This window comes from Callospermophilus lateralis, chromosome 8, assembly GCF_048772815.1.
Source record: "Callospermophilus lateralis isolate mCalLat2 chromosome 8, mCalLat2.hap1, whole genome shotgun sequence".
NCBI classification, from domain to species: Eukaryota; Metazoa; Chordata; class Mammalia; order Rodentia; family Sciuridae; genus Callospermophilus; species Callospermophilus lateralis.
The window spans coordinates 84,190,391-84,203,913 of NC_135312.1; the positions used below are offsets into that span (position 1 = coordinate 84,190,391).

Genomic DNA, 13,523 nt, shown 5'->3' on the forward strand with positions numbered 1-13,523 from the left:
CCTATGGCCACGGAACAGAATAGGCCAGAGTTTCATTTAGTCATTATTAGCATTACAGCAAATATGGCTTGGGTCAGCTGTCTAGGAAAATACTGTGTCCATGCTATACTCGTTATATTGTTGCCACCTACTTTGGAGACTCACAGTTCTTAATATTTTTAAGATTAAAAAGTCTTAAGTGTGAGGAATTCAGTGTGTCATCCAGTAAATTTTAGAAATCACTGGGATATAGGTGTCATATGTGGTAGGTTAAGAGCAAAAAGCAGAAAATGTATAGAAAGGAAAATGTGATCTATGTTGTGATCCTTGAAAATAATAAAAAAAAGTTGTATGGGAACTTTGATTTGAGCTTTCGTGTATCTTTCAAGAAATGACGTATAGCTGGGCCCAGCAGCTCAGGAGGCTGAGGTAGGAGGTTCGCAGGTTTGAAGTCAGCCCTAGCAACTTAGGGAGGTCCTGAACAATTTAGCAAGACCTTGTCTCAAAATAAAAAAATAAATGAGTGGGGATATGGCTCAGTGGTTAAGAAAAAGAAAAAAAAAGAAAGTAAAGAAATGATCTATATTCTTGTGATCCTTGTTTCTGATTTCCAAGGATAAGAGCACCTTAACTTATATTGTTTTGTAACTATATTATCCATTTCTATGTGTTTGCATTTGTTACTATATTGGTGAAAAAAATCTTTACTTAGGACGTCTTGTTAAATTAGCAATTTTGTGGTATCCTGAAGATTGCTTCTTGTATTTATTTTGATGCTTCCAAAACTGTTATGGTACATTAGGGGATCCAATTCTAAAGTTGACCACTCTGTATCCAAGAGTTGCTTTGCATTATACCTTGAAAAGGAGAGTCTTTCAGCTCAGGTAGTGGAAAAGCTATGAACAAGATGGAGACTTGGAAATACTTAGGAAGGCATAGAATAGCTATCTAATTAGTTGCTAGCCAAGAAAGTAAAACTGAGTATGGCACTATTATGACGATTCAAGAATTCATCTTCTCATCAGTGATCTGGAATATTTTAGGTCCAGATAATTAATTTTCTGAAATTAATTATCCAAAAATTGCCTTGATGATTTGCTTAATTTTTCTTATATAGGGACAGGTGAGCTATTCTGCCCTTTATTAACAGGAACCAGACATCAGTCCACAAGATTTGCCTCACCTCTCTATTATTCCCTACCTCAAATCCACCTGCTTCCTTCCATTTGCTTTCCATTTATCTTTGTTAGGTGAGTTCAGGCATTTACTTAGAAAAGTTACCTATACCACATACATCATTCCTGTTGATAACCCTGGGAAATCTGAATGAAAACGTAGCTTGGCTTTATTGTAATGTTAAGGCTCATAACTTAATTTCTTTTCTATATTCTTGTATACCAGCAGGTACTTATGTGTAATGTTGAAGTAGGTATTCAGAAGACTTTGTGAGGCGGGGTCTACTGGGGATTGAATCTAGGGGTGCTTAGCCACTGAGCTACATCCCCAGCCCTTTTTAAATTTAATTTTATTTTATTTAGAGATAGGGTCTTGCTAAGTTAATTAGGGTCTTGTTTCCTATTTATGTGTATGTGTGTTCATCATCTAGGTGAGTGTCTGGGCTCTTCTTCCTTGAAGCCTCCTGTCTCAGCTTCCCAAGCTGCTGGGATCACAAGTGTGTGCTACTGCATCAGAGAACTTTTTTTGAAAACAGCATCTCCAATGATTTATTTTATAGGTAGATTACCCCTTTTTAAAAAAGCTTTGCCTGCTAGTAAAAACAAAAAAAAGAATTTGTAATTTTAAGTTTGTTGTATAAGAGTCATCCCCAAAACATAGGACAATATGTCGTATCTGAGTTCACACCTATGTATTTGTTATAGTTCAATTCTTTTTTATTTTTTTTTTTTTGGGGGGGGGGTGGGTATTGAGTCCAGGGGTATTGTATCACTGAGCTATATCCCTACACCTTTTTATTTTTTAATTTTGAGATAGGGTCTTGCTATGTTGTTGAGGCTATCTTTGAACTTGCAATCCTCCTGCTTCAGTCTCCTGAGTTGCTAGGACTGTAGGTGTGTGCCACCATGCCTGACTGTCATGATTCATTTCTTCTTGATCATTCATGATTTTTAGTTTTATGTTTCTTTATTCCTAGTATATTGGAATAGCAGGGTCTTTTAGAAAATCTTTTATTCATTCATTTATTCATTTTGAACTTTTTGAAATTTAACTTTAAGCCTTGTACTTTGTACAAAAAAGTATACAATTAAAAAAGGCTTATTTATCTCTGCTGAGATAAATTAGATAAAATGCTGCAGTTGGAACACTACAGAGATCAGCATGGTCCCTGCCCAAGGATGAAACAGATTTCTAAAGCATTCCTTATTTTTAAAAAAATGCTGAGAAAAACTAGTTATGTGGCTTGGAGGCAATTTTACTGGATAGATAATCATTCATGATTTTGTAGTACAAAAGTATAATAATTCTGTTACCTTCAGGGTTTCATATATTAATTTTTTCTTTCTAAAACTTGTTGAAAATTTTCTAATTGTAATATCATAGGGACAATATTGATACAATTGTTATGAGGTTTGTGATTATTTATTTTAAGTAAAACAGTTCCATTTTCTAAATGATACACTTCAGATGTTTTAGCTTAATCCTTAATTTTATTGATACCTATCCTTGCAGCTAGTTTTTTAAAAAATGATCTTTTGAATTTTTAAGCTGAGTTTCTGAATTGGCTACTTGTTAATTCTTACGCAGAGTATACAGGATCATTCTTTGAGGTTGACTGAAAAGATCAATGAAATGCATGTTTACCATTTTTCTCTTTTAGGAGAGCCCAGACACTCACCTAGATGATGAACACACATACACGTAGATGTGCATAGCATATGTTAAAAGTGGCTTGAAAATAATGAAAGTAGTGCCTATGAAAGATCATGTCTTCTCCATTTCTTGCTTCCATAAAAACATCTTGATGAGCTGAACATACTTTTCTAAAATTTGTTGCAAAATACTTTCTACTGCTGTCATTAAAAAAAAAAGGACTAGTTAAATAATTGACATAAGTTTCAAGCTACAAAAATCAAATATTTAGCACTTTAGGCTTATATCCATTATTGTTGAATTAAAAGAACTTCCAATATGATTAATAATTGCTGAAACCTTCAAGTTTTCCTGACTTTGGACTCAGTTGCTTAGCTCCTTCCACAAGCTGCTAGGCCTGCCCTAACTGGGGTCATTGACTTTTATAGGTGAAGTCAGTTCAGTGAAATTGAATGCTTCAAAGCTAAGAATTTCATGATTCTGCTTTTGGAGGCTTAATGAAGAAAAATAAATAAGTCTGATGAAAGATTTGTTCTATAACTTTCTAAGTATCTGAAAGTTCTGTCAAAGTCTATGAGTGCCCTTAGCATTTAAGGTCTGGACTAGCAGTGTTTATCGTTATAAGAAGGTAAAAGGTATTTTACAAGAAAAATGTGCCCTAAATATTATCTTCTGCAGTTTCCCTTCAACTTTATGACTTTTTTAGTATAGACTTTAAAGATCTTTGAATATAGGGTACATTTTCTTCATCCTGGAGCAGTGATTGCAAGCATTCTTTTAAAAGGTTTTTGGTTTTTTAAGTCCCCACAGCCACCCTTCTATGTATTATCTTTTAACATCTGTCTGGCTCTGTCAGGGATAGGTCTGTCGGGACAGGAAAAGGAGAAATGGGCTCCCTGCCTAAAGCTTGGATGGGGGCAGGAATCACCCAGGCCCCAATCATTCCCTCATTTGAATGCTAATAAATACTCAATCAGTCAAACAGTGCACTTGGAAAACTTGGCTGCCTTCAAGCATTCCTGTGGTTTTAGTCCAGAGAACCACATCTTGAATCATAATTGTCACTAAGTGGATCCTGAACACTTAAGGCTAGAATAACTACAGAAAAGCCGGTATTAACTTTAGTGGGTATCACAAACAGTAAACTGTGTAAATACTTTAATCATGAAGAATTACTACTTTCTGAATGTCACTTGTTTAGTATCTGTCAACACTTTTATAATCACAGAAAGTCATGACACCTTTGATGATGTTCCTACCACAAAACATTCTCAGTTTGATTGAAAACAAACCATGGTGCACAGATTTGGAATATTTTTTAACAAAGCTTCAGCCTGCGGAATGCTGTGTGCCTGCTTCTCTGTGATATTCACCTCGCATTCTCAGCATGGTTCTAGACTCAGGGAGTCCGTGTATCCATCTGGCACTACCAGTAGCCAGGCTTACCTCGGGACAGGCTTTAGTAGTTGCTGGTAACAGCCACCCCCTGTTGACAGAAAAATATGTGTAGGCTGGGAATCTCCCTCTTCTTGCAGGTCAGCTCCTACAATGTGAAGACTGAAAGAAGACTTTTTTTTTTTCCCTAAGGGTCTGGGCGATGAAACTCATGCCTTGTGTAGGCCAGGCAAATGCTGAGCCACCAAGCTACATGCCAGCTCTCTATTTCCTGAGTCTAAAGTGAAAAAATCATTATTATAGGACAAAGAAATGAGGACATTAAAAAATATAAAGTTGTTGGAAAGCAAACTGTTTTAATTCTTACCCAGAGGCAAGCATTGCTAGTTTGCCATGTCTCTTTCTCAGGGTTTTCGTGTATTTAGATTATTTGCTACATAACAACATATGTTCTGGAGACCGCTGTGGGCACTTGACATTACATACTATCTCATCATACTTTTCTATGTTGCTTTTTTCCTCTTTTCACAGTAAATATTTTTTTTTGTTCATGAAAACCATAATCCTCAGTGGCTACTTAATGTTTTTTGGGTTGACCCACTCTCAATGCTGAGCACATTGAGGTGCTAATAATTTTTTTATTCGGAATAATCCCCTGAAGTTCGCTCTCTCTCTCTCTCTCCCTTTCTCTTTTGGTGTATGTGTGCCTGTCTCTTTATAAGTAACCCGTAGGTCAATACCCTCAGGAGGAAAAGTGGAAGAAGAGAAAGGACATCCTCTGTTGGCTTCAGCCTAAACAATATAATTACAGGGAGATTATTGCTGTCCTATATTTGAACTAATGTTTTATTAGTTGCTTTAACTTTTCAGGTTTTTACAGGTGTGGCAATGGGTATTCCCTGTGGGATGGTAGTGAAGTGGTTAAGCCCATGGACTGTGGAGCCAGTGTGGCTGGCTCACATCCTTGTTGTGCCATGTAGGAGCTGAGTGATCTTTGGTAGTCTCATTAGACTCTCTTCTTTTGGTCTCCTCTTTAACTTGGAGCTGATTACAGTACTGCTGTTAGGGATGATGCATATAATGACAAAGAAGTCAACCAGTTTACCTGAGTTGGTTGTGAGGCTTAAATAAAATATTGTGCCTTGGAGTTTTAGAAACCTTTAGAACAGTGCCCTGCACATTTTTTTATTTCACCATTATTCTTGTCTGCACCAGACATTATGGGATCAAGACACAAGTGGGAGATTAGATGGAATCATAAGTAAATTCCTGAGGTGACCCAAAATGGCCATATATCAATCTGCAAATAACATGAAAAAGAGCCTCTCATGTAGGAGCCACCATGAAAGTGGGCCCCAAGGGGAACAGAGAAGTATGACACCAACTCTGCCTTCAAGAAATTTACAAACTCCTTTATAAAGTTCTGCAAGACAAAACATTGTTCATATAAATGTGGTTTAGGGGTGGGGTTATGGCTTAGAGATAGAGCGCTCGCCTATCACACGTGAGGCACTGGGTTCGATCCTTAGCACCACATAAAAATAAATAAATAAAATAAAGTCATTGTGCTCTTCTACAACTAAAGGAAAATATATTTAAAAAGTGTTGGACTGGGGATATAGCTCAGTTGGTAGAGTGCTTGCCTCGCATGCACAAGGCCCTGGGTTCGATCCCCAGCACCACCAAAAAAAAATGTGGTTTACTAAAAAGTGTGGAGCCAGTTTTATTAAACACATTTTGAAACTCTTTCAGAAGCTATGCTTTGTCTCAAAGCCACATAATAGTGTGAACTATAGGCAGCCCTAGTAATAGACACTGATTACAGATTTATTTTCTATAAAACACCCAAGATTGTCTCAAGTAATCATATATCGAGTAAAAGTATACAGTCTTTGTATGTGTTACACATTGAAGATAAAAATCACTCTATCAATTAGTGAAATGATAGTGGCTAAAAATGTAGGGATTATGAGTTTGCAATACTATGCTTCAAGCGAGTCCTTGGTTATTGTTTAATAATTCTTTTGTTTCAGTGACAAAGGCCTGGCTGTTGTGTTTCTTAGTAAAGTAAAATAGGAGACCATCATACCTTTGGAATGGGGAGGAGGAAGCTTCTTCCATCTGTGTTCATTTCCCTGCTGGCTACTAGTTCACTCCTGGAGTTGGCATTGCGTGGACAGCTTGCTCTCTTTGTTTTCTTACTATTAGTCTTTTGTTGTTCGTTTGTTTCCCTGTGGTACCAGGGATGGAACCCAGGGATGGTTAGCCACTGCCACATTCCCAGTCCTTTTAATATTTTATTTTGAGACAGGGTCTTGCTAAGTTGCTCAGGGCCTTGCTAAGTTGCTAAAGCTGTCTTTGAAATTGCAATCTTCCTATTTCAGTCTGCTGAGCTGATGGGATTGTAGATATGTACCACCATGCCTGGCCACTTCTGGAGTTTTATAACTAGTCTCCAGGCCAGTAATTCAGAAGTTCATAAATGGACTGACCCACTGGGCCCCTGTCAACTGCAGTGATTCCTGTTTCAGATGTCCCATTGCATATACTTAGGATTTGCGGTTTCAACACCCAGTGAAGCAATGCTCTAATTTTGACTTGGGTCATCCAGGTTCAGAGAACTTCACTGAGAATCCGCTTTCAGCCCATTCCACTGGGGGTGCCTCTGATTGCTTGAAAGTTCTTTTTCCCACTGACCTGAAGATTCTTTTCCATATTGACTGGCAGGTTATCGGTCCTCCATGAGTCCTAGTTTTGATTAGGGCTCACAGTTCTGACACTAACTGCATTTTCTTCCCCCACTTTCCCGTATATGAAGATGAAAATGTGGTGAAGAAAATGCATTAGTGTCCCCACTATCTTTCAGAAATAAGTTTTTGAACCTCTATTTTGGGAGTGCTGATAATGCATCGGATTGTAGCACTTTGGTACCTGGTTCTTCTCTAGTTCCTTGTAATTATTGAAATTCTTTTTCTACTGATAAGAGGGAAATGCAGGGCAATAAAAGTTTGAGGAAAATGTTGTCTTTGTGAACCTCAAGCAGGCATTTGGGCCAGACTCTCTGCAGTTTGTTTCCCCAGAATATGCATGCACAGGTAGCATCCCAGAGATTCCGATTTAGCAGGTCTGTGGAGGGTTGCAGATGGGTGGAGAAGCACTGCTCTGCTCTGGTTCTGCCCCACATTGTTTGGGGCTGTCTTCTCAAAACCACTGATCTCCTCGTCCTCAGTTGCCCTGCTCTGTATTATGTCATTACACAGATAGAGACGTAATTCAGCACCCCAGCTCCCCCCTCTCTCGTCTCTGATCCACAACCCAGTTGCCTGTGCTGTTTCTCAGTTACATTTCCACCTGTTCATTTCATTAGCCATGGCTGCCTTCTGGCCCTCATGGTTGCCTTGTGCCTCCTCTGTCAATGCCCCCCCCTCTTCTGTAGTCTCCTGCATTGTCTAAGTCAGTCACAGATCTCATCCTGCTGCTCTAGTAGTGAAAAACCTTCAATGGTTTCCCACTGTCTATTGACAAATCCAAGTTATTTTAAAAGGTTTGAAAGGGCATTCAATATCTGGCTCCAGATTACCTTTCTAGTGTTACCTGTTGAAGCAGCCCTTATCCTACACCTGCTTATTCAGATTTGAATTCCAAAGTCTTTTTTCTTCCCACCCACTTGAAATCCTTCCTTGTGGTTTGCAGCACTTGGTTCATAAACAGATTACTATTTTCTCTTCTGGTGTTGAAATCAGTACCTACCACAGAACTTAGCATGGAGTTGCAGTCAGTGTGTGTTGAGTAGATGAACACAGGGGTGTCTGGCTCTTCATTCACTTTCAAATGTGTCTGATTGTGTTATCCCCGTACATATTTGTATTAAGTGAATCATGGGAGAATGTCCAGTGCTTTAAAAATACTTATTTTATTCTCTTCACTTAAATTTACTTTTAAGAGGAAATGGTATCAGTTTTGTGTGACTGATACTTAGTGAACTCTTGCTAATATTGGAATCTAGTAGGACTTTTTTACTTATTCAAGTCATCTCCTCCAATCAGAAAAAAAGTGACATAAAAAAAGATTTCTTTGTGGGATAAGGAAGGGTGGCATTGCATGCATAAGAAAAAAGAAACTGGAAGAAAATAATGCTAAAATGGCAAAAAATAGTTGTGCAAAGGTGGCATTCTGTAATCTATTTATGTTACATTCTGGGACTGTGTGAGTTGGGTGATGATGGGTGTTATCCTATTTTCGTTAGCTGTTATGTGCTTATGATTCTTATAATGATGTTTATTATAAGAAGATGTTTCATTTTACAATTATCTGGTGTTGGGTAACAAAATGTATTGTAAATACAAATGCATTTTTGAATTACCATTAAAATGAGCAATACAGTTAAATGTAAAGGCAGTCTTTGAGGACACTGAACTGTACATTTTTACTCCAAATAAATACACTTTTTTAGATTAAGGTAGAAATGAGCCATATTGTTGATGTTACGTTAAACTTCTTTCTCCAAATAATACATTAAACTGTGTGATTTTTTTTTTTTTTTTTAAATTTTAAGTAGGAAGGGGTCATATTCTTTAAGGGAGACTGATAAAAGACATTAACATTGCTATTTTTATGTATGGACTCAGGAATGTGTCTAATGGGGCAAAGGTTCTCTAGGGGCAATAGTCATCTAATCTAATAGAGATAAAAGATTAAACATAAACCTGTCCCTGGAGAGACCAAATGAATCAGATAATTGGCTCAGGGACCTGATGGCACCTGGAAACAAAGGCTGCACACATACCTGGAATATATCATCATCAGATCTATCTAGCACTGCAGAATGCCTAGGTGATTGTGTCTGATTTAGGGGACCTGGTGAGGTCTTGTTGCATTCTGAAATGAAGGATGTAAGGGGACAGTGTGCCCTGTCCAGAGGCTCTGGATTGAGAGAGTCTGGTGTATCTGGTCCTGTCGGAAGTCCCAAGAGTCTAGATGGGAGCAATGGCAGGGCTTTTCCCAGGACTGCTTTGAGGAGCAGATCTCATCAGTCTTGGGTCCTTGCTTTGGATTCTTCCAGACTTCTCTCGGAGAAATGAGAGAGGCGGAGGACTGCCATTGAGTATACAGAAAACAGGGTTATGGGTTTGTTTTTTTTTTTTTTCCACATCTTATTACCCTGTAGTTGACCAAATTAGCCAGACTCTAGGAAGTTAGACTAAATCTAGAATTTGCCCTTTCATACTAGTCTCTTCCTGTCGGCTGTCCTTGTCAGAAAGCAGGGTACAGTAGGGGAAAGGGAGGTTAAAGCAGAAAGTTCAAAATCCTTTGAGATACTAATTGTTCAAAAATCTCTAAATGATTCAATGAAGGTCTTTTGTTCAGTCCTCTGTCTAAATTTAGACAAAATTCCATTGTTCAGTTATAGACATTTAATGATTTCTGGAAGCAAGAAAACAAACTACTACAGAATAATAAAATGCTGTTTTACACTTATAGAAAATAAGTGCTACAGAAAATTAGTCTTAGTGTAATTAATATTCTAATAAGTTCTATGCCAGTTGAATTAGTATAATTAATGTTTAGGTATATTAGACTTGATGTTTCTTGGAGAGCACTAAAATACTATTTCCTCGTAAGATAATTTTTCTTATAGTGAATTTAACCATTTAATGTATTAAATATTTATGACTTCCTTTTGTAGTATGAGTAGAAAATGCACATTTCACTTTTCACAGGTAATTTTTTTTGTAAGGGAAACATTTTCTTATAGAAATTTATTTAAAAAATTTTTAAAGTTAACTAACTCAAATAAAGCATAACATACATTGTTTCATAGTTTATGGCCACATGTCTATATCTGACATGGAAATTACAGCTTACTAAACTTGAAATGTTGTGACTAGAGCAATTACTGTAAATATGTAGACTCAATGCCCTTCTAATAGAAAGAAGAAATATTATATTTGACTTTTTAAAATATTAAGAATTTTCATATCCTAATATTTAAACTTAATTTTGAAAATAATCTTCAATTTTAATACTAAGATGAATACTATAGTAAACAGATGAGACTTATTTTTTTAAATCTGGCAAAGATTCATCCTAACCTTTAGTTTTGCTGTTACAGTAAGAAGAAATCAATGCACTAGCCTTAGATTTGATGTTATTTCATATGGAGAATTCAGGCATGCCCCCAATTTTAAAAAAAAAAAAATTAAGTTTGTATCACATGCATGAAATAACACACCAATTATGGAAAACTATACCAGTCAAACTAAAAGACTCACATCAGGTCCCGAAAAGTGAATTCTACTAACCATTGACCAAACCTCTAAAATTGAGACCCAAATAGACTTTTCCTCCTCTAAGTTGTTCTTGTCAGGTATTTTGGTCACAATGACAAAAAGGAAACACACCATGGATAAAGAATAAAAACTCTGCCTCAGAGATTTGTGAGTTCATCATCTGAGTTAACGTTCTGTAATTTTGTGGGGAATATTTCTTTCCCACAAGAAATTTGATGTCTGGGCCCCACCCCCTCACCCCAACTTCCCCCCCCCTCCACTAGTGCTAGAGGGACCAGGACAGAGATTCTAAAGCTGGGGAAATTTGTTTGTCCTACCAACTAATAAAACGTGGGTGCAACTTGATGCCTCCTTCAGGATTAAATTTTACTCAGTGGAAAGAACATAGACTTTTTTATGCTTGTGGTTTATTATGTTTGAGCTTGCTGTGATAGATCTAAACTGTTTTCCTTAGGTAGTTACAATATAACAGCTCCATATGTCTTGTTGATTAGCAATATGTAGGATATTTGGAATGTTGTACTTTTCTAAAGTATCCTATAAATTTATATTTTCATTGATTTTAGGTGAGACCATCAATAGTTTGCCAGTTGTGTTCAAAAGTTAGCTTAAATTGGTGGTGTATTTTGTGTTTTTCATTTGAAAAATGAAAAGTATTATTCCTGTTTTCTTGTGAGTTCAGCTGAGGTTAGTGATTTAATATTTTTTATCTGACTTTCTGAAAAAATATGCATATTGGTTTGATTTATTAGTTAAATTATGTGCATCTGTAGTATTGGAATTATGGAGATATCATATAATCTTTTATAAAAAAGATTTAACATAGAGGAGTTGTAGGGTTCATTTTAATAAAGCAAGATGTATACTGTCCCTGAAGTAATTTTTAAAGGAAATAAACTTCTATCAGTTATAGTTTTTGCTTTCTAGGAATAGGTATGGAACAAGAACTTTATTTATGTACTATAGAAAATCTAGGAGAGACAATTAAGCATAAAGAAGAAAATAATGTTACTCCCAGAGATAAATATAAACATTTTGATATAAATCTTTTTTTGTTTTGTTTTGGTTGATACTAGGTATTAAGCCCAGGGGTGCTTAACCACTGAGCCACATTCACGGTCCTTTTTATATTTTATTTTGAGACAGGGTCTTGATTAGTTGTGGGCCTTGCTAAATTGCTGAGGCTGCTCTCAAACTTAAAATCCTCCTGCCTCAGCCTCCCAAATAACTGGGATTACAGGCATGTGCCACCAACCTTGGCTTGGTGCAAATCTTTTCAAACCTTCTTTCTACTTACCTTTATATTTCTATTTTTAACACAAATGTTATCACACTATGTTTTTCTGTAGTCTTTTTTTTCTTTATAAAATAGAATGGTTCTTTTTCTGTTTTAAATACTTCCTGCACTAAACTGTCAATGGTGGAGTTAACATTTTTTTTTTTAATTTAATGCTCTAGCTGACACATGAAAAGTTTGAGGAATGTGTATTACTCTTGTATATTAGCATATTATTATCTAATATTCTTAGAAGAATTTTTCTTAAGGAAAAAGAAAACTAGTAGCTTTGAAAAATACAAAAATACATTAGAGTGGTTTTAATTTGAACCAGTGGAATAAAAGATGCAATAAATTTCAGGTTATTCCCTTTAGGGATTATGTCCTATTTTGGTAATATTCATCAGTTTGCTGTTCAGAATTTACTTGTTAATTGAGGAACTCTGTCAAGATACTTTGAATTGCAAGTAACAGAACTTAATTAACTAAGGCTTAAAACATAAAGATATTTGATTATTTTATATGAATCTGGTTGGAAGCCTCTGTGGTTATTTAGTGGTTTAATAATGTTGTCAAAGATCTAAATTCTTCTATTTATTTATTTATTTATTTTTAAATTTAAAAAATTTTTTTGATTTTATTTATTTTTTATTAGCTACACATGACATTACAATGATCTTGGCGATTCGTACATTTGAATCATTGGGGTATAATTTCTCATAAAGATCTAAATTCTTTCGTAGTTTCTGATCTGCTATCCTTAATCCATTTTTCTTCATAGTCACAAGATGGCTGTCATATCACCACCCTTTCTGCGCCAGTCTCCCAAATAGAACAGAAGGAGCAGTGTGCACAGGAGCCTTCTTTTAGTTCTCTTCCTTACCAAGGAGGAGCCTCCAATCCAATTTATACTTGGTAAATTTATGTAAGGAGTTGCACTTATTGTTGATTAAACTTAATCTCTGGACATGCCTCACTTCTAGACCACTCAATGGCAAAGATGATCGGGATTTCTTCACCCACCCTTAGGCTGTTCACCGATGGAGACACTGACTGCCTTGAGATCATCGTGCCAATCTTGCTTTGGCCTTTAGGGCAAGCACATTGCCTTCCATGCAGAATTAGGTAAAGTCAATTTGTCCGTGGAGGAAGGGAAAGGTTGGGTGTAAGGTGCCCCTCCACCATGCTAGCTAGCATACAACCATGGGCATGAGAAGAAAGGAAAGATTTAAGATTGATGTAGTCAGAATCATCTTGGTAACTTTTTACATGATTTCTCACAAACAGAATGGTCTGATTAAAAAGTAGATTTATTAATGATGATTTATTCCTGGTAATGTTAAGAGTAAGTTATTTTTAAAATGACTCTTTTATCTCTAAAGATAGAGCTCTGTGTGTGACCTTACTAATGGAAGTAGAAGAATCATGCCCAAGCAACATACAAATAAGGCCTCAAGAATAGCTTTACACATGACCTGACCGGACATCCTTAAAACTTGACCCAACATTGACCAAGCATTGGGACCACTGATATCAGAATATGTCCTTCGACCTTAGGTATATCAGAAAGTATCTCTTCAACCTTAGGTATTCTGTTTCTTAGATCTTCCATAGCCTACCAAAGCAGGGTGCTGTTTAGACTATTTGCTGTTAATGTCTCTGCTGATTCATGTAACGCAGGACATCACACAGAGGGCCATGGGATTACAGACTGAGTGTGACTCCAGGACCAATCTTCTTGGATTATAATCTTT

The 13,523-nt window shown here is 36.4% G+C and overlaps 1 protein-coding gene and 2 non-coding genes across 3 annotated transcripts in view; all 3 read left to right on the forward strand.

Moving 5' to 3' along the window:
• Positions 1-13,523, forward strand: part of Elovl6 (ELOVL fatty acid elongase 6) — a 119,468-nt gene that overhangs the window by 4,850 nt on the left and 101,095 nt on the right. The gene's annotated exons all lie outside the window — the stretch shown is intronic.
• LOC143406659 (U6 spliceosomal RNA) lies at positions 2,259-2,366 on the forward strand. Its single transcript, XR_013092289.2, has one exon. It is a non-coding gene; the product is annotated as a U6 spliceosomal RNA (small nuclear RNA).
• On the forward strand, positions 5,816-5,888 carry Trnaa-cgc (transfer RNA alanine (anticodon CGC)). The gene has a single exon. It is a non-coding gene; the product is annotated as a tRNA-Ala (tRNA).